The following is a 23,788-nucleotide window of genomic DNA, read 5'->3' on the forward strand; positions in this document are numbered from 1 at the left end:
CAAGTGGCTCCCACCCATGGTGGGAAATGACATCATCCTGTGCCTTGGTCTTATTCCTAACACCCACCACCAGCACAGTTTGCTTAGGAAGCCAGCCTACGACAACCGAAGGCTCTGCCCAGAAAAGCAATTGCTGCCTACTGTCTGGAGTTCTCTTCCCTGGTCCACTGGACTGAAAGGATGTGTACATAGCATGTTGGAGAGAGAGTAAAGGGCCCTAGCCACCATGGGGTGGAGATCGCTGATGACAAATTTGGTGAGGTCAGTTGTGGGGCTGTAGTTGCCTGTGTCTGGAGGCCACTCCTCGCTCCTCAGCTCTGAACCACCTTCCTCACCAAGGCAGGCTGTCAGTAACATTCCCACAAGGGTTGGGTATCATGAGCACATCAAACTGATAAGGATCCTGTAGAATTCTGTGCAGTTGTCTGGGACTATTGCCCCACACTTGATTTTAGGGTGCAAGTTAGCAACCTCCTCCACAGCACCACAGGAGCAGCTCATTCCTGAATTTCATGATGCTGTAATCCTCTGAGACTTTGCACTTCTTCAGGTACTTGGTTATATTCTTCTCACCTTGTGTTCCAGAGAGGTATCCCCCACTTCTGTCTGCTCCCAATGATCACCAGGTCTAGAGTCTTACACCAGGCAGTGACTTCACATAAGCTATACAGACAAACAGGTCCAACTTACACTCAGCTGCGTATCATAGGAGGCTGATTCCTTCATACACTCCATTGAGTTATAAGTCTTTGCAACTATGGCAACTGCATTCTTCTCTGTGGAGTGAAAAGACCCACTCCTTGGAGTGGTCTTTTTTGTTGTTGTTTTGTTTTTGTTGTGTGTGTGTGTGTGTGTGTGTGTGTGTGTGTGTGTGCATGCCTTGGAGGCCATGATCTGACCTTGCTCAGTGGTGCTCTGGGAATTGTACAGCAGCAGCCTCAAACCCTGCCTTGACAGCTGCATGAACTCTACCCACACATCTTCTAGCCCCATGGTCTCAGGAAAGACTCCCCATCCTCATGTCTTCAGCCTGGCTCTGTGAAGTAGCCTGAGCTGTGGCCAAGAAACTCAAACCTCTCTAAGCCCCAGGGTAGTGAGCAGCAACCACCACTCTTGACTTAGCTAGACATATTCTGCTCTGCTGTTTTTACAGTTATTATTATTATTTTATTGTTATTGTGGTTGAGGCTTGAATATATATGATGTATATATATATATGTGTGTGTGTGTATATAAAACATACATATATATGGTATGTGTATATATGATATTGTGTATACACACATACACTTAAAATGTAAACAGAGGAATTTACTAAAGTAGTATTTGTTGCTGTGAGTATTCAAACAAAGGAAAGAATGAATTGAATGAATCAGCTGCCTTCCCTTTGTCCCAGGCCCATCCCTGTGTGGAGCCAGTGCTGAATGGGACTTTCTCAGACTTGAGGGACATGTGCAGACATGCACGTTCATCTAAAAGGGTGTAGGGGCTAGGTTTCTTCTTTCTGTCATTGGTTCCTGTGACCCTGGTGAACCTCCCAGGAGACTAGGTGAAAATTTGCCTCTTCTAGGGAGTCCAGAACCTGAATTCCATGCAGTCATTGTGAACTCCCCTTACCTGCTGGCTCTCAAGTGCCAGGAGTAGCAGCTGTCCTCACTCCATTTATACTGTGGATCTGGGTGGGCTGGAGATAGGTGGTGGGGTGGGGCTGGGCGGGTGGGATGAGGCAGGATAGGATGGGGTTTGGGAGGAGTAAATGAAGGGTTTGGGGGTGGCCTGGGTGCGAGCCACTGCAGCAGAGTCTTCCAGAAGGGTGGCTTTCTCCTCACATACCTCTTTTAGCCCTCTGGAATACATTGTAAAGTCCTGAGCTCCAGGGACAGAGGGTGCAAGAGGTCCCTTTGGGGAGCTTGGCCATCCAGGGACTCCTACGCCCTGACATTAGTGATCTGTATGGCCTGGGTTGGCAGGATGCTACTGATGGATATGCCTGGGCTGGACCTCTCTCCTCCCCAGACATGATGGAAAGGTGCCCACACCAGAGCCAGAGCAACCTGGGTTTATATGTGGGCCTTGTCCGTACTCTTTCTTGGTCCACCCTTCCTCATGGGGGATGCTGTTTTCTTCATCTGGGCCATATTAGTCACATGCAAGTCATTATTCAGTACCAAGAGGCAGGCCACTGGCCCTAGAGGAAAAGGAAAGGTTGGTAGGATGTGCAGCTGGGGGCTGCCTTCCAGCCAGTGGATTCAACAGTGGCCTTTGCTCTGAGCAGCTTTCCAAAATGTCTCCCACCCCACCACGGTGGTGACAGTCGATGGCATGGGGCACTCTAGCTTTGAGGCTGTAGAGAGCAGAGACACAGCAGTGGTTTTGAGGGCTTGCGTTTGAGACACAGGAGCTGGGACTTGTGGTGACATGTGTGTATGGATGTTTGTGTGTGAGTCTCATTCCAGGGAGGAGTGATTATGGCGCTCTGGGAGCCTGTGGCTAGAAGTGCAGGATTTACTTTTCTGCTGCTGCTCATTAATGCCACATTCCAGGGCTGTTCAGTTATTGAATGTCTGCACAGCTCTGCAAGAACATTCCAGATAAGCATCATTACTTAATAGAGGCGCAGATGGAGCCATGTGGCGACTTTGTAAACTCAGGGCTTGTGACACAGTCATCAGATGAGCTCTGACTCCCCAGTGTGTCCTGGGGATGCGGTTGGAGTCTTGGGGTGGGAGAAGTCTGACTCTGCCCTCCAGGCCTGCTGGTTGGGTGAATCAGGACAATTTGCACTGAGGATTTTGTCCTTTTGCTCCAGACCTTCCGTATCCAAGGATTCCTGAATGGCTGGCTGTGTCATAGCAGGCTCTGCACAAGCTCACCATCCTCCTGTTCCCACCATGCTGGGATGACCGGAATGGGAGTGGGTTTCTAAAAATGTACTACTCTTGTGTATGTGTGTGGAGGGGGCGGTGCATGTACCAGGACACACGGGGAGAGGTCAGAGGACAACTTTGTGGAGTCAGTTTTCTCCTTCTACCTTTACATGGGTTCCAGGGACGAAACTTGTCTCCAGCCTTGCATGGCAAACAGCTTTGCCTGCTGAGCCACTCCTGGGCCTGGCGGTGCTGTTTTGTTGTGGCCACACTGAAGTACAGGTGCTGATGGTGATGGTGACAGTGATGGTGAGGACGGAGGTAAAGATGGTGGAGTGAAGATGGCACCCTCCCAGCCTGTTGTGACCCCCCTCCATGGCGGCACAGGTCTCAGCGAGATGCCCAGTCACCATCTCCCCTCTTGCCCATGGTGGGTAAGCTTTTTGCAGTCAGAGGGACTTGGGGTTTTGTTTTTGTTTGTTTGTTTGTTTGTTTTCTGGTTTTTTGAGACAGGGTTTCTCTATAGCCCTGGCTGTCCTGGAACTCACGCTGTAGACCAGGCTGGCCTCGAACTCAGAAATACTACTGCCTCTGCTTCCCAAGTGCTGGGATCAAAGGCGTGCGCCACCACCACCCGGCTTCAGAGGATCTTGTAAGGCAACCCCTCTTATCACTGTTCTGTGGGGCGGTGTTAGTTCTGCTGGCAGAGTAAAGCTCCCTTGAGTTTCTTTGTTCATCTAGGAAGTAGAAAAGTAAAGGACAGTCATGCATCACATAACATACTCAGACACGATACACAGTTAGGCGAGAACATCATAGAGCACTTCCACAGACGAGGCAGCTACAGCATCATCTGGAGGTGGGATCTCTGGGGACCACTGTGACCGCTGTGTATGTCACCTGTCAGTGGTCACATTTTCATTATTGACTATACGGCCGTGTTTGCTCCTGGACAGCTGGTTCGTTGGCAAGAAGTGCCAGTTGGATGTGGGCCTGAGGGCCTGAAGCTCAGCACAGTCCTGGGTGGGCTTCCTGTGGTCGGAGCTTTGAGGGAGGTACAGCTGCTCTCCTGCTTGAGTTAGAAGTGGTCAGTCTGGGTAGTCTGTCTGGCCTGGCAGCTGGCCTGCTTGGCTCTGCTGTCTGCCTCTCCAATTGTGGTTCTCAGCAGCCTCTGAGCACTGCCTCCTACTGTACCTTGAACCTCACTGCCTCACTTTGCAAGTCTGTCTACTCTGTCCCCTCCCCAGGATGTGTGACTCTGAACCTGTGTCTGCAGATGGTTAGGGGACCATGTGCTTGGCCTGCTCCAGGCTGGTAAAGTTGTCCAGGACAGGAGCTCTACCTTGTTAAAAGTCACTTGAAAATAAATCTTGTGCACGTGCATGTACACACACACACACACACACACACACACACACACACACGGTTCTATGATGCTGTAACAAATTCTCATAAATGAGATGTCTTAAAACAGAACTACAGTCCCTCATGTTTCTAGATACCAGAAATCAAGGTCAGAGTCTGCTCACTTAGAGGGTTTGGGGAGGACCCTTCTTTCTTCCTCCAGTGTCCAGTAGTGGTAGCAGCTCTTCCAGTTCCTTGGCTTGTGGGGGCCTCACTTTGCTCTCTGCTTCCTCTGTGACCAACCTTGGGTCTTTGGAGGGATAGCAATCACTCTGTATGTGAGCCCTAAATCAGCATGTCTTACCTTAACCAGTGACACTTCAGTGGCCTAGGTTCCAGACAAGGTCACATTCCAGCTGATCCTGTTGAAGCTAGTTCATACATGCATCTATACTATGAGACAGTAGCTTTATTGAGTAGTCCTCCAGGCTTGGTGTGGTTGGCCTATAGTCCCCTTTGACATTGGCCTCAAAGACACCGAGAAAATGCTGAGGCCTGACCTCTTGCTCTTCATACTTCTGCTCTCCCTCCTCCCTCAGCATTAACCCGGTTTCTCTGGTCTTTCTTTGCCTTTGTTGGGAGCCTTGTCCCTTCTGAGCATCCCCTTCCCACAGCCCCTTCATTACTTTGGAGAGAAGGGCTTCTTCTGGCTCACAGTTTGAGGGTACACTCCACCATTGCAAGGAAATTACAGAGGCAGGAGCGTGGAACAGCTGGTCGTATTGTCCCTGCAGTCATGAAGCAGAAAGAGTGTTTGTGTTCAGCTTTCCTTTCCCTTTAATTCACTCCAAACCCATAAAATGGTGCTGCCTATACGGGTGTTCCCTAACTCAATCTAGAAACCGAGTTCTAGATTCAAATTCCCTCACTGACATGCTCAAGAGATTTTGTCAAGTTGCCAGTCAACTCCTAGAAGTCAGTCTGTGAACCCTGTGTGTGACAGCCTGCCTCAAGAAGTTCACTGGGAAGCCTTGCTCAAGGGCGTGTGTAGGTAGACATCCCATACTATCTCTGCTCTGTTCTTGCCTTTCTAGTCCTTTGTGTCTAAGCTTTGACTACTGGAAGGGCACCTGAGGCATCATGTTGGGCAAAGATGGATGTGGCGTTTGCTGAATATGGTCTCTCTGCCCTGTCTTCCTGCGTGCAGAAGAGGGAGGCAGAGCAGTAAAGTAGACGGGGCTATATCTGGGAGCCTTGTCTCCTGCTACGTCTCCACCCTGAGAACCCTGGAGTATGGCTGGTAACCTCTCTGGATCTGAGGATGTATATAGCTTTGCTCTTTGAAACTAAGTTATCCACAGGAAGACAGTGCTTACACTCACCTTGCTGCAGCAGCATAGCGGTCTTCAGATACCTGTGGTGATGTTTTGAGAATGGAGTTTTAGGAAGAGGCGAGTCTCACTGAGAGACCACGGAGGCAGCTGAGGCTGGTGTGTCTAAGACTCTTTGGGAAGATGGCTGAGTTGGAACTCCAACCCCCAATGCTGACTTGCTTGCTTTGGTGATCTGTGCCTTTGCCTCCAGAGAAGGTGAGGACAGTGAAGGGTGCTGGGTGTAGGCAAGTGGGATTCTCCATCCCACTCCATTTCAGAGAGCACTTGGCTCTATAGCTGTGGAGATAATCGCAGAGTACGGAATTGCGGTCGTTGGCCAAGAGTGTGGGCCACCAGACAGTCCCAGCAGGTCCAGCAGGTATTGCAGGTCAAAGCTGATACGGGAGTCATGGCTTCCCAAAGCCGGACATTGGAGGATAGGCCCAGGCTGGAGCTCAGAAGGACTTTGGCCTCCAAGGAAGGACAGAGTGTAGGACTCCCAGAAGCTGCCCCAGTTGGAAGCTCCTTTGGAAGCATGAGGAGAGACTCATGGTTTGCTTTAGATACACAGTTGAGTCTTAGCAGATTCTTCTCAAATCCCCAGGACAAGCTGGGCAGAGGCTGGAAGCTTCGCAGGTGGTGTCAGGTTTATAATTGCAGCTGTTAGAAGGGGGTGTGCAGCAGCCTGATAGCTGTGCAGGCTTTGGGTTTCACTTGAATTCTGAACTCCATTAGGTTACCACATCAAAGATGCCATCAATGGGCAGGCACTGGGATTGCTGTGCCGACAGTAAGAGGAGACGATGCTGCTGCTGCTGTGGTCACAGCACATCGGATCGCAGAAGGGTTACGCAGGGAATGATGGCATGGTAGGGTCACATGGGACATGCACGTGCTTGCTTGTTGCAGATCACTTTTCAGGTCAGGTATGCTGGTTAGTGTTCATCAACTGGACATAAACCTAGTTATGTTTGAAAAGAGAGAACCTCACTGAGGAATTGTCTCTATTACATTGGCCCATGGGAGCTTTTTCTTGATTAATGATGGATGTGGAAGGGCCCAGCTCACTGTGGGTGATGCCATCTATGAGTCCTAGGTTGTATAAGAAAGGCAGCTGAACAAGCTTTGAAGAGCAAGCAAGTCAGCAGTGTTCTTCCATGGCCTCTGCTTCAGTTCCTGCCTCTAGGGTTCTACTTTGGCTTCCTTTCACGATGGACTGTGATTGGGACATGTAAGCCAAATAGAATCTTTCTTCCCCAAGCTGCTTTTGGTCATGGGGTTTGACATAGCAATAGCAACAGACTAGACTAGCAGGCTTTGTGCCTGCCTGGCCTCATGCTGGGCACATGGAACGCCAGTGGATCCCATCAAATAGTTTGTGGGTTGATAGGTCCACTCAGACACGAAGTTCTTAAGCATCTTGTACCAAGTGCTGGAAGCCTTGTCATGGTCAGTGCTGCTCACAGAGCTGACTCTCCAAGGCACTGAAGTCCTCTTCCTGGTAACAGTCTATGATGTTAGCATGCAGAAAAACCAATGTGCAGAAATCTAGACTGAGATGAGGGTGTGGCTCAGAGGCAGAGCGCTACTAACCTAGTGTGCACAAAGCCCTGCTTTAACCCCTGTGGGTTGAGACCCCTTTGAAATCAAACAACACCTTCACAGAACTTGCCTAAGACCTTCAGAAAACACAGATGTTTCTATTACGATTCATAACAGTTAGCAGCTGCATTGTAATATGCACACCAGGGATCGAAAAGGCAGGGTGATAGATCAGAATCCGAGAAACAGAGCTCCAGGTAAACAGTCTCACATTCTACAGACAATTCCTAGTGTGTTTAATCAGTGGCTAGCAAATCTAACTGGTGTTTTATTCCCTCCCATAAGCAAAGTCTGCTTCGGTCACATTTCTTAGCCATGTGCCTTTGGACAGCTTCCTTTATCTGCTACAAATTGTAAATTTCTTAGAGTGGTTAAGAATAGTTCTTTATTTTCTAAGTTGCATGCATGAGAGAGAGAGAGAGAGAGAGAGAGAGAGAGAGAGAGAGAGAGAGAGAGAGAGAGAGAGAGAGAACACATGCACAAGTGGAGGGCAGAGAGCCGCTGTTGAAGCCTTCCCCAGGAACACTGCCCACCTTCTTTGTACACAGTCTCTCCTTGGCCCAGAGCTTATCAGGTAGGCCAATGAGCCCCAGGAATTATCCTGGCTCCATCTCTTCAGCACCAGGACTGGAGGCACACACTCCCATGCTCAGCTGGCTTTTTGACATTTGTCCTGGGGATCAAACTCAGGTCGTCATGCTTGGGAGGCAAGCACTTTACCCACTGAACCACCCCCCACCCCAGTCCTGTTGTCCCTACTTTTAAGGTCAATGTAAGAAGGGAATGTGAAAAAAAAAAAAAAAAACTAAGAGCTGATAGCTGGCAAACATCCCCTGAAAGCAACCATGGTGGTGCCAGTTGCTGTGTCTGGAAGGTAGGGCATTTAGCTGGGTTGCTTTCTCTCCAGGAATGGCTGTGTCTCCTCTGTGGGCTGGGGTCATGGTGGTGGGATGCTCTGGATATCTTTGTCTCTTTTGATGTTCATTGCTCCTGCTCTGGTAACCTGTGTCCCTGACACTGCCACCAGATACATTCCCACCACACACTGGCCAGGTGTGTGCTCACACCCGACAGCTGTACTCCCCGCCACCTGAGGTGGACTGCGGATTTCTTTACACACTAGACAGGAAAGGAAGGCTGTCTAGAACCTGGTTCTGATCCAGCTGGTCCTCTCTTCTCTCCTGCCTGTGTGGCCTGTGCTGGTTGGTTTTGTGGAGCGGTGAGATGTGGGGATTGAGTGGGCCTTTGGAGGGTGAGTAGGAGTTCCCTGCAAGGAGCAGGAAGGGGGAGCCAGCACGTGCAAAGGCGTGGCTGCACGTGTACCAGGCAGTGACCAAGGTTCATTCTGGCTGGGGTGAGGCCTTGACAGTAGGGTGGAGAACAAGGAAATTGGTGCCAGACTGGCAGGCTGCAGGGTTAGGTGTGACTCCAGTGTGCAGTGGAGCAAGTGTCCTAGGGACCTTGGGTGGCTGATCAAGTTTCCAAAAGTCTACCCCATTCCCTCTTTTTAGGTTGACATGTACCCCTCCCCCAGCCCGTTTTCAGTCTACAGACATCTGACAGACTCCTTGCCTAATTGCTTAGGGCACAGAAGGCTTCCTTTCAGCTATTTGGCTTGTGAAGTGAGGATTTGGAAGGGGATCCGTCTGTTGCCTCTGTAGGAAGCCCCCCCCCCAATGCAGACTGACACCCCAGTGGATTTCCACGGAGCAGTTTTGATGTGTGGTGCCTGAATTATTAACAGTGTGCAGCACGCTAAAATGTAGGCAGATTAGCCATGGCGTACCGGTGGAGTTGCTGGTCGTCTCTGCCCCCACCACCTCCTGCTTCAGTCCGTGTGTCTTCTATACCCAGGGCAGGAACCTGAATGCAAATCCTTCAGCACGTGTCTGCTGCCTCTCACCCGGGCAGCAGGGCTGTGGGACCAGACACAGTTTGGGTGGGCTACCAAGATGGGCCTGGCACTCTGTGGCTTCGTATCATCTGCTGTGTACTAGCCTCGGGGTAGACTCTGTGCAAGTAAGTATGGATTCCAGACTTGGGGAGCTGGCGCTGGGGCCATTGATGGCTTCCTGAATGCTGTTTAGTGAGACTGACTGCTTCTCTTGGTCCGAGAAGTTTATAATTTTAGGGCTCAAGTGACCAGCTGTTTTAGCTTAATATTTAATGTATACTGGGAAGACTGTAACTAGCCTGTGAGCTCATGAAATGTTGCTTGGAGTAAGGCTGGATTAGTGTGTACACACACATTTAGTTTTTAATAGTTTCTTCATTTTACCTTATTTATTTTGTGAGTGTGCATGTATCCCACACTGCATATGTGGGGGTCTGAAGACAGCTTTGGGGAGTGGGTTCTCCTTTAACTGTGTGGGTTCTAGGGATAGAGGTGAGGTCATCAGGCCTGGCAGCAAACAGCTTTACCACACAAACTTGATTGTGTGTGTGTGTTTTAAAATCAAAGAATCTTAAAACTTTTAGTCAAAGAAAGACGAGTTGTATGAGGGGTCATGGAAGTGTTTTAGTGTTGACCAGATGCTCTCTGTCTGCTGTCAGACTCTGAGCTGTACGCCAACACTGGGAATGGCACTTTAGGAAGGTTGATTTTAAAAAGTCATTGCAGGCGCGCTGGTGATACAACTCAGCCAGCAGAGTGCTTGCCTGAGGCCTGAAGGTTGGATTCCCTGAACTCACATAAAGAGCCAGGCCTGGTGCTTTATCTGTTATCCCAAAGCTGAGGAGGTAGAGGCAGGAGGATCTCTGGGGTTCCTGGCCAGCCAGTCTAGCTGACCAGTGTGAACTCCATCTTCAGGGGGAGATCCTGTCTCGAAACATCGAGTGGCGAGTGATAGAAAACACCAGTGTCCTCGGGCCCCTACACGCACCTGTACGCACACGTGCACCTGCACAAACGTACACACACTCATATTGAGTGAATGCTGGCTTGGAGCAGAGTCGGGTGGTACAGCACTTGCCCAGTGTGCACAACACCCACCCTTCTGCCCTTAGTGCCTTTCGAGTGCTGTGTGAACCCTTTCATTGCTGGGACAAAATGTCTGGCAACTTGAAGAAAGATGCACTTTAGTTCACCATGCTAGAAGTTTCAGGTTTCAGTTCAAATGTCAGCCTGAAGGAGACAGAGCACCATGGCAGCAGGTGTCTGTGGTGAGGAAGGGGGAGAGGACGGAGAGGGATGGGAATGGGGATGGGGATGGGGATGGGGAGGGAGAGGGAGAGGGAGAGGGGGAGGGGGAGGGGGAGGGGGAGGGGGAGGGGGATGGGGATGGGGATGGGGAGGGAGAGGGAGAGGGAGGGGGGAGGGGGATGGGGATGGGGATGGGGATGGGGAGAGGGAGAGGGAGTGAGAGGGAGAGTGAGGGGGAGGGAGAGAGGAGGGAGAGGGGAGGGGGAGGGGAGGGAAGCTGCTGTGGTCACCTTAATGGCAGGGTACAGTGTGGTGAGGGAAGGCACCTTGGGCCCACATGCTTTTAACTGTGCTTGCCTATACTCTTCTCGCCTATTCTTGATACAGCACTGTGGGTGAGGTGTCACTGTTTAATCTCGTTTTGCAGAAACTGAGGAACCAAGGTCTAGACAGGAAACTGAAGTGCAAAACTCTTGCCCTGTATGTTTCACCCAGCTTGTCCCTTTGAGTGCGAGTGACAGATAGTCCTGCAAACAAATGGCCCCAGCCTGAAAAGCCGATAGGCTTAGTCTGGGATGAGCTCTGAGAACAACCAGTGAGAAGCTCACTAGCTAGGCCGAGGGTGCTGGATCTGCTGGGCTATGAGTGGTGGGTATTTAAGGGGTGGCTACTTGGACAGGGCTGGAGGAACAGAAGGGCATCATGTACCTGGAGGATGCAGGCAGAAGCCTTACATAAGGACAGTGTGTGTGTTCTTAGTCTTGTCGTAATCTTATGATCTTGAGGTTACATGAACTCTCTGAGTCTCTGTTTCCCATAGGCAACAGGATATTGGCACAATATATAGCACAGGGGAGGTGCTGTGTGGTTGCTGGTGTCACTGCTTGAGTGTGGTTTGGTGTGAACATGCCACAGCTGGGAAGAAGGTGTTGAGCTTGGGGGCTAAATGATGAAGGCTGTTGACTGTAAGGCAGAACACCTGGACTGTGGCTGCACATGGGGTGAGACTGGCCGACTGGGAGGAATAGAGGCTTCTGGGTAAAGACTCACTTTATATAGTCTCAACCTTTCCTTGCTGGCTGATGGAGGGCCACTAGGGTCTCTCTCTCTACCTCTCCCTCCTTCCTTCCCTCCCTTCCTCTCTCTCTCTGTCTCTCTCTGTCTCTCTGTCTCTCTCTGTCTCTCTCTGTCTCTCTCTCTCTCTGTCTCTGTGTGTGTGTGTGTGTGTGTGTGTGTGTGTGTGTGTGAGAGAGAGAGAGAGAGAGAGAGAGAGAGAGAGAGAGAGAGAGATCTGAGCCCCCTAAGGAAGACTGCTCTGGTGTGTAGCTGGGGACCTCATTGTGCAGACATCAGTACAGTGTGGCTGCCGTGGAGACGGCCAGGGCATGGATGTGCAGCACACACTATCTTTTCTCAGTGGTGTCTAGGGAGATGGATTTACAGAACAGCCTTCTCAGAGGCGCCTTTTAATGATTTTGCATACTACTGATCTCGTCAGACTGATTTTTCTGACTGACAGGGTTTCAGGAGGAAGCCAAGATAGCTTTGGGGGTAGACGTCTATTCCCAGAGGCAGAAACTGCTATGTTCAGCAGATAGGCCTAGAGCTGCCGTGTCAGTCAGGCCCTGGGCTGGGCCCTGGGGATACAGAGGTGGGCCCTTTTCTGATGTTGCCTGAGAGAAGTTTACCCAGGCACAGTGGCAGGTCTTACACTCTGAGGGCAAGTACCATTTCCCAGACCCTGGACACAGGCAGCCTACTTCATTTCTTTTTCTTTTTTTCTGCCTCTTATTGAAAGAGATTTTTTTTCACATAATACATCCTATTTATGGTTCCCGCCCCCCCCCCCCCGAGTCTTTCTCCTAGTTCTTCTCCATATCCCTTCTCATTCATATCTGCCGCCTTTCTGTCTCTTATTAGAAACAAACAGGATTCTAAAGGAATAATATAATATAATATAATATAATGATAAAACAAAACCTAACACATTGGAATAGAACCAACCAAACAAACAAACAAAAAGAGCCCAAGAAAAGGCCCAAGAAACAGATGCAGACACAGAGACACACTCGTTTGCACACTCAGCAGTCACATGAAACTCTTAACTGGAAGTCATAATGTCTATGCAAAGAAATTGTAGGGTAAAACAAGACGCAGATATATAAATAAAATTAAAAATTAGATTAAAAATAAACAAATGATAAGACGTTATGAGACAACCTCTAAAGATGTTGCCGAGTTTGTTTCCTGCTGACATCTAGTGCTGGGCCTTCAGCCTGCCCTTAAGAGGAGTTTGTTTCCTCAGTGAGACTCTTTTGGAGGAAGCAATTGGAGATAGCTTCTGGGTTAGGGATTGGGGCACGTGTGCACTTCTGTTTCAGTTCTAGGACCCTTTGTGGTACAGACTCATGCAGACCCTGTGCATGCTGCCTCTGTGAGTTCAGGTCTTCATAGATCCTGTTCATTTACAGGTCCTTGTGTTCTTGGTGTCCTCCCTTCCTTCTGGCTCTTACACGCTTTCTGCATTCCCTGAGCCCCGAGGGAGGGATTTGATGGAGACATTGCATTTAGGGCTCAGTGTTCCAAGGTGTCTCACTCTCTGCAGATTGTCTGTTCTCTTTACTTGTTCTCATCTTCTGTAGGAGGAAGCTTCTCTGATGATGGCTGAGCAAGGCACTGATCTAGGATATAGCACAATATCGTCAGGAGTCATTCTACTGCTGCATTCTTTTAGTAGAACAGTACTATTTGGTTTCATCCTGGAGCCCTGGGCTATGTAGTCTCAGGTTCTTGGTCACTCCAGCAGTGTTGGCTATGGGTTCCCACATGGAGTGGGCCTTTAGTCAAATAAGATGTTGGTTAGTCACTCCCACAAGCTTTGAGCCACCATTGCACTACCATATCTTGCAGGCAGGACACCATTGTAGATCAAGGGGCTAGGTTGGCATTTATGTTTCTCCTTTAGTAACATGCAGATTATCTTCCTGTACCAAAGAGGCTAGCACGTAGGAGTGAGAAGGCTGCGTGTTGGCAACGGCTCGAGTTCTCCATGTTCAATGAGTGGTGTAGGTCTTGTCTTCAGCAACAGGGCTCTCCTCTCAGTTTGTGTAGAGTAACCTGTAGTCTTGGTAGTAGCCTGGTTCGTATGGACGTTCCCATGGGACTAACATGGGCATTCCCATTTGGCCTGCAACTCAATTAGAAGTAACCCAGTTTTGGTGTGGAAGCTTTATTTGGTGATAAGAAATGTCCAGTTGGGGCTCTGTCTCCTCCATTATTTGTCAACTACATTTAGATTACCTTCATATATATATATGGAAGCTTCTACTGTACTAGGTTTTTATATGATCCCTCAATTGGACCTTAATTTTAGCTGTTTCTCCCTGTATTCCCTCCCTAATCCCCCTATTCACTCCCTCTTTCTACATGGTCTTCTTGTTCCAGTAGCTCCCCATCCATCCATAACTTATCTATGCTATTTCTCTTTCCTAGGAAGATTAATTGTTTCCCACCCCCACTCCAGTCCCTTACTCTACACCTAACTACTCTGGGTCTATGTATTGTAGCTTGGTTATCATTGACTTAATGGCTAATATCTACAAGAAGTACAGACATACCATATTTGTCTTTCTGAGTCTGGGTTACTTCGCACAGGATGATGTTTTCCTAGTTACATCTATTTACTTGCAAATTTCATAATATCATCTTTTTAACAGCTGAGTAATATTCCATTGTGTAAATGTACCACATTTTCTTTATCTATTCATCTGCTGAGGGACAACTAGATGGTTTCCAGCTTCTGGCTGTTATGAGTAGAGCAATAGTAGACATGGCTGAGCAGGTTTCTCTGTGGTAGGATGAAGCATCGTTTGGTTATATCCCAAGAGTATAGTTGGATCTTGTGGAAGATTGATTCCTGCCTTCCTAAGGAACTGCCACACTGATTTCCGTAGTGGCTGTACAAGTTTGCACGTGTCAAGTGCAACAGATGAGTGTTCTTCCTACTCCACATCCTCACTAGCATGAGCTGTCACTTGTTTGATCGATCTTAGCCATTCTGATGGGTCTAAGATGAAGCCTCAAAATCGTTTTAATTTGCACTTTTCTGATGACTAAGGATGTTGAACATTTCTTTGTTTCTCAGCCATTTGAGTTTCCTCTTTGGACAATTCTCTGTTTAGATCTTTTTAAATTGGGTTATTTGTTTATTTTTGATATCTAGCTTTTTTTATTGTTGTTCTTTATGTATTTTGGATAGCGACCCTCTATTGGATGTGTAGTTGGTTTAAAAAAAAAATCTTTTCCTATTTTGTAAGCTGATGCTTTGTCCAAATGACAGTGCCCTTTGCCACACAGAAGCTTTTCATTTTTGTGAGTTCTCATTTATTAATTATTTATGTTAGAGCCTGTGCTAACGGTGTTCTGTTAGAAAGTCTTCTGTGCCAATGAGTTCAAGGCTGCTCCCTGCTGTCTCTTCTGTCAGGTTCAGTGTGTCTGCTTTTATGTGAGTTCTTTGATCCATTTAGAGTTGGGTTTCGTGTGGGGTGATAAATATGGCTTTATTTGCAGTATTTTATATTCAGTCATACAGTTTAACCAGCACCATTGTTGGGGGATAGAGACCCAAAGACTACTCAGCATGACCAAAGTCTGAATTAAGATTCTATATTAAGCTGGCTGGTGGCTGCCTAGAAAGAAACACTTCTCACAGAGCAGCCTCAGATGCATATTACAGAGGGTGTTTAAAGACACAGAACACAGAAAACTATATCCTGCTTGGCAGTTGCAAAGGGAAGCAAGCAAACAGTTTAAGAGGAGCCATGAGCATGCAGTTATCTGGGGCATTTTGACTCCACATTTTTAGAACAGGGTTAGATGCTTTCTCACAGGACCTTTCCTGGTATGGGTAGAAAAGGTGTGGTCAGTTTCAGTTTAAATCAAAGATGGCTCCAGCTGAGACAAGATAGAAGAACCTTTGCCCTGTTACATATTTGTCAAAGATTTTCTTTTTCTCCCCCGGTGTATTCCTGGCTTAAAAACAAACAAAACAAAAAAACTAGGTGTCCATAGGAGTGTGAATTATGTCTGGGTCTTCAGTTCTATTTAATTTATCAGTGTGTCTATTTCTGTGCCAATACTCTCTGTGTCTCTCTCTGTGTCTCTCTCTGTGTCTCTCTCTGTGTCTCTCTCTGTGTCTCTCTCTGTGTCTCTGTCTCTCTCTCTCTCTCTCTCTCTCTCTCTCTCTGTGTGTGTGTGTGTTTATTACTAGAGCTCTGTCAATTTGAGGTCAGAGATGGATTGATACTTTCAGCAGTTTTATTATTCAGGACTGGTGCGCGTGTGTGTTTTTCCATATGAAGCTGAAAATTGACCTTTGGAGATCCTGAAGAATTGTATTGGATTTTGATGGAGATTGCATTGAATCTGTAGATTGCTTTTGGTAGGATGGCCACGTTTACTATATTAATCCTACAGATCCATAAGCATGGGAGATCTTTCCATCTTCTGACATCTTCCCTAATTTCTTAAAGTTTTATCCCACAAGTCTTTTACTTGCTTGGTTGGAGTTACTATAGGGCGTTGTATATTATTAGTGGCTATTCTAAAAGATATTTCCCTGATTTCTTTCTCAGTCTGTTTGTCATTTGGATGTAGAAAGGCTACTATTTTTTGTGAGTTATTTTTGCATCAAATGTGTTTATCGTCTATAGGGGTTTCCTGGTGGGATTTTTTTGGTCACTTATAAATACTATCATATCATCTGCAAATAGTAATACTTTGTCTTCTTCCTTTTCATTGTGTATCCCCTTGATCTCCATCAGTTGCCTTATTGCTCTAGCTAAGACTTTAAGTACTATATTGAATAGGTATGGAGAGAGTAGACAGCCTTGTCTTGTTTCTGATTGCTTTGAGTTTCTCTCCATTTAACTTGGGATTGGCTATGGGTAGCTATAGGCTTGTTGTAAATGGCTTTATTATGTTGAAGTATGTTCCGTGTATCCCTAATATCTTCAGGGCTTTTATCAGAAGGGGTGTTAGAGTTTGTTGAAGGCTTTTTCTGCATCTAATGGGATGATCATATGATTTTTGTCTTTCAGTTTGTTTATATGGTGAGTTCATTTATTGATTTATGTATGCTGAGCTATCCCTGCGTCTCTGAGATGAAGCCTACTTTATCATGGTAGATCTTGTTGATGTGTTTTTAGATTCCATTTGCTAATATTTTATTGAGAATTTTTGCATCTGTATATATAAGAGAAATTGGTCTGTATCTCTTTTTGTTGGTTCTCTATGTGGTTTTTGTATCAGGGCCACTGTAGCCTTGAAAACAAATTGGGCAACATCTTTCTGTTTCTGAGACGTACTGGCATTAACTCTTCTTTGAAGGTCTGGTGGGATTTTGCACTAAACCCATCTGGCCCTGGGCTTTGTGTTGTTGCTGTTGTTAGATTTTTAGTGGCTGCTTCTATTTCACTGGGGTTTATAGGTCTGTTTAAATGACTTACCCGATCTTGATTTAACTTTGGCAAGTTATATCTATTGAGAAAATTAATCCATTTCTCTTAGGTTTTGAACGTATGTCCTTATGATTCTCTGGATTTTCTCATTGTCTGTTGTTATGTCTTCCTCTTCATCTCTGACTTTGTTAATTTAGATCTTCTCTCTCTGCCCTGAAGTCAATTTGGATAAGAGTTTATCAATCTTAACTGCTTTTACCAAAGAACCAACTCTGTTGTTTCATTGAGTCTTTGTATTGTTTGCCTGTGTGTTTGTGTTTTTATTGAGTTCATCTCTGAGCTTGGCTGTTTCCTGCTGTTAACTCCTTTTGGGTGTGATTTCTTTTTGTTCTAGAGCTTTCAGGTGTGCTGTTATCAATATGAGATATCTCCAATTTTTTTTTATTTTTATGTAGGCACTTAGTGCTGTGAATTTGCCTTTTAGAACTGCCTTTGTTGTGTCTCATAAGTTTGGGTTTGTGATATATTCATTATTCTTAGTTTTGGTTTTTTCATAATGTCTCAGACTTCCTGGCTGTTTTGTGCCAAGATTTTTTCAAGAGTTAACATTTTCTTTGACTGAGGTATCCATTTCTTCAATGCCTGAAATTCTCTCTTTCATCTCTTGTATTTTATTGGTGAGTCTTACCTCTGAAGTTTTTGTTTGAGTTCCTAAGCTTTTCATTTACAGATTTTCTCAAGTTTGTTGATTCTGTTTCTACTTTCAGGTCTTGAGCTGTTTTATTCATTTCCTTCCACTGTTTGTGATTTCATAGATTTCTTGAAGGGATTTATTTGTTTCCCCTTTAAAGACCTTTATCACATCCATCACGGCTATTTGAAGGTCTTTGTTTTGTGCTTAAGCTATGTCAGAGCCTACTGTGGTACAGTTGCTAGGCTCTAGTGGGAACATAGTGTCCTGGCTGTTATTGTTTGTGTTTTTATGCTGATGGCATCTGGGTTTGCAATGATTGTGATTCTAGGTGCTGATATTTGGTCTTGTCTTTGTTGGGTGGATATTTGTATAATATCCTCAAACTCATCTCAAGTCACCCCAAGACCAAGTTCTCAGCACAAAAGAGAAGTATTTGTCCCAGAGGGACAGAGAGCAGGGATAAGGGACAAAGACACGAGATAGAGGAAGGGAACAGGGGAGAAGGGGACGGGATATTTGTCCCAGGAGGACAAAGGATTGTCTCTGGGTAGTGATTAGTCAGATGTGGCCCATAAGAAAATGGCATTTTATAAAGGTACAAGGGAAAACCCCGTGTTAGAATGAGGTGCTTAATTTTAACTGAATATGTTATAGGTGACTCAACTGGGGCTTTTGATTGCTAGACCTCAATAATTTGATATCTGGACCTTGGTAGTCAGCCTCAGGGGGAGGAATTGGCCAAATGAGGGAATAGAACTTAGAGGCTAGCTTTAGGAATGTAGTAATCTAATGGTTTTTAACAAGACAGAGGGAATGGGGGAAGGGCTAGGCTTCCCCAGCCATGTTTGCCATGCTTGAGCTGGCTGAGTTCCTTCGTTTTGTTAATTGGTTTCTGTCACCTTGTCTGTTCTCAGGAGGATGTGGTGGTGGCCCTGTGTTGGTTGGTAGGGAATTACTCTGGGATTCTACTAGGTGTGGCCACTGCAGGTTCCCAGTAAAATATGTTTCTAGGTATTGAGAACTGACACTTAGCAATAGAGGTGGCCTTGGGGGATAAAGGAAGTTTACAGAGAGAAAATAGGGTGTGCCACCAGGATCAGCTTAGTCTCCTGGGAAGAGAGCCAGGCGAGGCCATCATAGGTAGTCTGCTGCAGAGCCTGGCCACAAGACAAGACAAGGGGATAAGCTTTGGAGGAGGGGAGGAAGAGTGAAGATCTGAAGCTCACTTACCTGCTTTCGCTGGCCTATTTTCTTCTCTGGCAGGCTTGGCTGCTGGCTTCCCAGGGAATAACTGCTGGAATTGGGGGCTGGGATAGTGGGATGAGTGGGGAGGAAGGCTGGGGTAAGCTTGGGGAACTGGCGTTGGAGGAGAGGAGGGAAGGGTGAATATCTGCACTCAGCTTCCTTGGCAGGAGTGCCTCTTCCGGTTTTACAGGCAGCTTTTCTTTCTTTATATAGGTAGGCTATGGGGGATGGTGCTAGGCGTCTATCTGAAAGCATTTAGAGACATCTGAGCTCATGTGTGGGTGATACTGCCCTGTCTTCTGTGACATAGGGGAACCTGCAGGGCCTTAGGGCAGCAGCTACTGGGCTCTCTGCCTATCTTGCTTACCCAGGACGTGTCATAGGGCAGGTGCTTGCATAGACTCCATAGTGTATTCCTCTAAAAAAAATGAGTGAAACTGGCTGTGGAGGACTTGAAGGCAGGTGTTAGGTGATGTGGGGAGGAAGAATCAGTGTGGGGAATATGGCAACTGATCAAAGTGCGGATACCACCAAAGTCCAACTCGGTGACCCATGAATTTCACTGGGGTTACTTATGGGAATGTGGGTGAGGGGTTATTTACAGGTTATTTACAGGAGCAGAAATGGTTCAAAGACAGCTGCATCCCCAAAGCCCAACCCAGCATGGGTGATGGCTCATGGACACCTGCAAGCGTGAGACTGGTTGGAGAGCATCTATTCCAGCAAGCGGCCCTGCCTCAGTCTCTCTAGCAGTTCTTACTGCTTATATAACCTTCAGGAGGGAGGGCTGTGGTGCAGCTGACACATTCAGGGGCTTCCTGACTTCTAAATCGTTTCCTTCCTGGGCCATAAGGAGGTTTCATACAGGATGGAATGTTTGAAATTCTACACATTGGGCCTGGGAATGGCCATGGTACTGTCTGCAGATGAGGGACACATGAGACAGGGTGAGGGACAGCAAGAAGCAAGTCCCCTGCTGCAGTTTAAGTGTCTCTGCAGCCCCATAGCACCTCCCTCTGCCCTCTCCCCATGCCTGGCTGGTACCCAGGACATGCTGCTGAGCTGAATTGGTAAAAAAAAAAAAATGACGTTGGCTCCTGATCCTCAAGCAGTGGACTGTTCCTTGGTAGACTCGCTCATAGCAAGCCTCTCTCTCTCTCTCTCTCTCTCTCTCTCTCTCTCTCTCTCTCTCTCTCTGTGTGTGTGTGTGTGAAGCTAAGGGATGTGTAGAGATGTGATGTTGATGTGTGTTTCCTGCAGCCTGAGCAAAAGCCTGAAATCCTCATTTGTTTAGGAGGAACAAATGCAAAATGGCACTCCCTGCACAGAAAGGTCTGGGCATCAGGGGCTAGAAGTCAGCTGGTCTCTAGACCATGTTGCCAGGCGATACAGTCACCCTGTGCTCAGTCTCAGAAAAGTACACAGAGGCTAGCAGACCATCGTACTCAGCTCTGAGTTTGCTGGAGTCCAGCAGCAGGTCACATCGTAAACGGTGATTATTGAGCTGTTGCAGACAGCACCCAGAACAAAATAACCTGCTCCTGGGACCCACTCATCTGCAAGGCTGGCTTGCAGTCATAAAAGATGTCCCTAGACCTACAGCTAAGGACAGTTTTATAACAAGAATTAGGGAAAGCCATACATAGTGGTACACATGGATCCTAGCTTGACTACAGGTTCGCTTGAGCGAATGCTAGGTAGGAGGGTTGGTGACAGAAGGGACAGTCCTTGAGGAAGATTTCCATTTTTGAATGTCTGCTTAATGCCTGTTACTGTGCTGAGGCCCAAGGCACTTCAGCAGGTGCTTGTGACTCTTGGCTGGTAGTTGTCTTGATTGCAATTGCTTGTTTGTGTCTTTTTTTTTCTTCATGCAAACTGGCTGTGATGAGGATACTATTCCTCCAATTTAATCCATTTTAATGGAAAACATTATATTTGGGATATGAAAAATGCCTTGGAGAATATAGAGGAAGAACAGATAAAAACCACCTCTGCACCCCTCCTACAGCAGAGGGGGGGTCCACAAGAGGGTCTCAGATCATATTCCACTGTCACCCTAGCAGGTGGACTCCTGCCCCAGTAGCAACCTCAGTCCACACCCCTTGGAAGGAGCATCAGCTAGACACAGAGAGAGCTGAATGGGTGACCCTTTGATGGCACATAGTGTATTCTAACAGACACCACAGGCGGCCCCTTTCCTTGTCCTCTGCTCCCAGAGGAAGATACCATTACTTCAGACCTGAAAGGCAGTGTTTCAAAACTGACCGTGAGAATAGGTTAGACCACAGGCTCCCAGGGTCCACGGCAAGCTGTCCATCAGAACACCTCTGCTGGTGTTGAAGGGACCGACAGTTCCCAACCTGTTTCTTTCCCCCCTCCCAGTGTTTCTCAACTCCCCCCAAGGCCAGTATACCAAGGTGGTAGGTATAATCTGAAACAGTTAGCAGAGACTTCCTTGCTTCCATGGTAACCAGCCATCCTGCAGGGAAGGTGGAGGGACTCCCAGACAAAGCTGGAATTGGTTCTGAGAGGTATTGGTGGTAATGATTTCAAGTCCAGGCTGGCTGTGGTCTGAGAACCATTACTTGTTGGTGCCTCCCCTAAGGTAGGATTGTCCGATCAGTGGCCTGTGGAGACTAGATTATCTTGCTCTGTGGGGCACTGTGTGGAAGGTTATTGTTAAAGCTGGGCACAGGCAGGGTTTGGGGGTTACTCTGTTAACATTTTATTATGTTATCTGCTGGGGGGGGGCTTAGCAGTAGGAGGTCTCCCACAGCTCTGGAGATGAGGTTAGAGATCAGGTGTCTGTGGCTTGTGCTCTTGTGGTATGACTTGGGATGACCTTTGGCTTGCAGACAGTGTCTGCCCTGTGTTCTCCTACAGTCGTTTCTCTCAGCATCAGAGTTCTGATACTCTTTAGGATGACAGTCGCATTCCTCCTGACCCATGTATTCACTATAAGGCATGTCCTGATGCCATCTCACCCTGAGGTCCTGGGGGTTCTGCCTGCAGCAGACGAGCCTTACAGGGACTCAGTCTAGCTCCTACACAGTGGCTTTGTAGTAAAGAAAGCTGACTGGTTTGGCCTGGCCATCCAAAGTCCAGTCTACCCACCTGGTCACCTGGAGTCTGGGCAGGCTCCGAGCTAGATGCTGGGAGGTCGATGTCAGCACAGGTCTGGCTGCCCCAGAGCATTTTGTCTGGTGGAGACAGGTGGCACTGACAGGTCAGGGCTATGAAAAGAGGAATGGAACTGTAGGTGGGCAGGAGACGATTCCCACCCTGCCTGGGCTGGGGGTGGCACTGGTAAATGTGTACTAACACATTAGATTAGGTGACATCTGAGTTGAATTTTGAAGTTGGGTAGGTGGTAAGGAGAAGGAACACAGGCCAGGAGGAACGTTTTCCTGGTGTCAAGGCCAAACTGCACCAACAAAGGAAGCTTAAAATGACAGTTCAGGTTCACTGATCCTTTAGTGAAGGCTGGCTGGGCCTGTCTAATGGCTGAGTCAGGAGCCCAGATGTCCCTGTGGCCCTGCCACCACCTCAACAGATATTTCTCAAGGCTTCTGTAGGCAGAAAGAGTAGTCAGACTTTAAACTGCGCCCATAAGAGCCCTAGGCACAACCACTCATGTACGTCATTGGCCAAGGCTGTTCACGTGACCCACTTCTGCAGAGCAGTCTCTTAAGTGTAGGGAACCATGTAGGAGATTTACAAGGTATACTCTAGGGAGCACCTTTGCAGGCAAGAGAACACAAGATAGCTTTCAACTCTGGCTCTGGAAGTGTCTGCTCTGCTAGGAAATCAACAAAGACTCTCCTGCCTCAGGGTGCATCACCACTCACTTTTGAATGCCAACCTTGTGTCTGGAAAGTGAACCCATGGGAGAAGAAAAGCCTCAGGGAGCTTATGGACTCTGTGTTCTAGAAGGGTTCATGTCAGGCCCTGTAATTTGCTTCCAAACTACTGTGCTCAGTATTGGTCACATCCCTTTATGGCCTGCCCTCCCTCCCTCCCTCCCTCCCTCCCTCCCTCCCTCCCTCCCTCCCTCCCTCCCTCCCTCCCTCTCTAGAATATGATGTGGAGTGCTTCTCCTTATGAGAGTGGAACAGCTGTGTTTAGCATCAGTTGCTTGAGCCTTACAGAGAGCTTGCTTGCTGTAACTGTTCCCATGATCATCCAGCAGACTGTGGTGAGGGCAGTGGGTGGGAGGGAGACCCGCCCATAAATATTTGGAGCTCAGGTGAGTGGAGTCTGGTGTCCTAATCCTGGAGACCCTGCTGGCAGGGCCTTGACTTCATGGTTTCCATTTGGTTCCTCTGTGACTGGGTATGAATTCAAACCGATTCCCAATTAACAGTGAATGTGTTGGCCAGCTTTGCACAGGAGAGAATCTTAAGAGTCAGCGCTTTTCTGTAGTGGTTGGGTCTTGTTTCAACTCCACTCTGGCAGTTTCTGTCTCCACGGGTACATCTAAAGCTTTTTCCACTTGTGATCCCTTTTTGCTGGAGTAATTTTCACATGACCTTTAGTTTAAGGGTATAAACACACAAATCAAATGTTTCCTGATAAGTCATATGATATTTACTATTAAACAGTTTTTTTGGTTTGTTTGTTTTTGAGACAGGATTTCTTTGCATAGCCCTGGTTGTCCTGGAGCTTACTTTGTAGAGTAGACTGGCTTCAAACTCACAGAGATCTACTGGCCTCTGCTTCCTAAATGCTGAAAGCAAAGGTGTGTGTCACCACTGCCCGGCTTTAAAACAATTCTATATGTTCATATAATTTTGGCATTTTACAAAATGAAAACAGATTTACATACTAATGAGAAGAGTGGGCTTTTTATTTTTACATATTAAATATTGGCTAAATATTTAATATGTAAAATATTACATCCGAGAGATGGAGTAGAACACCTCTGATATATTTTGGAGCTGGCTAATATTTTGATTTTGTAATCCTCAAAGCTTCAAATGCCACTTTTCATAAATAAACATATCATACCAAATAACAAAAGCATGCTTAGGGTCACTTCAGAAGTTGTTGTGAATTCTGCCCTA

At 47.2% G+C, this 23,788-nt stretch overlaps 1 protein-coding gene and 1 long non-coding RNA gene across 5 annotated transcripts in view; one reads left to right on the forward strand and one right to left on the reverse strand.

The window, feature by feature from the left end:
• Window positions 1-23,788, forward strand: part of Jakmip1 (janus kinase and microtubule interacting protein 1) — a 113,560-nt gene that overhangs the window by 28,410 nt on the left and 61,362 nt on the right. The window lies entirely within an intron of this gene.
• On the reverse strand, window positions 1,706-18,876 carry LOC143443088 (uncharacterized). The gene is made up of 3 exons (XR_013111816.1): window positions 18,711-18,876; window positions 5,594-6,545; window positions 1,706-3,604 (listed from the first exon to the last, which is right to left on the reverse strand). It is a non-coding gene; the product is annotated as an uncharacterized LOC143443088 (long non-coding RNA).

The sequence above is a fragment of the Arvicanthis niloticus genome, chromosome 7 (genome assembly GCF_011762505.2).
Source record: "Arvicanthis niloticus isolate mArvNil1 chromosome 7, mArvNil1.pat.X, whole genome shotgun sequence".
In the NCBI taxonomy this organism is placed as follows: domain Eukaryota; kingdom Metazoa; phylum Chordata; class Mammalia; order Rodentia; family Muridae; genus Arvicanthis; species Arvicanthis niloticus.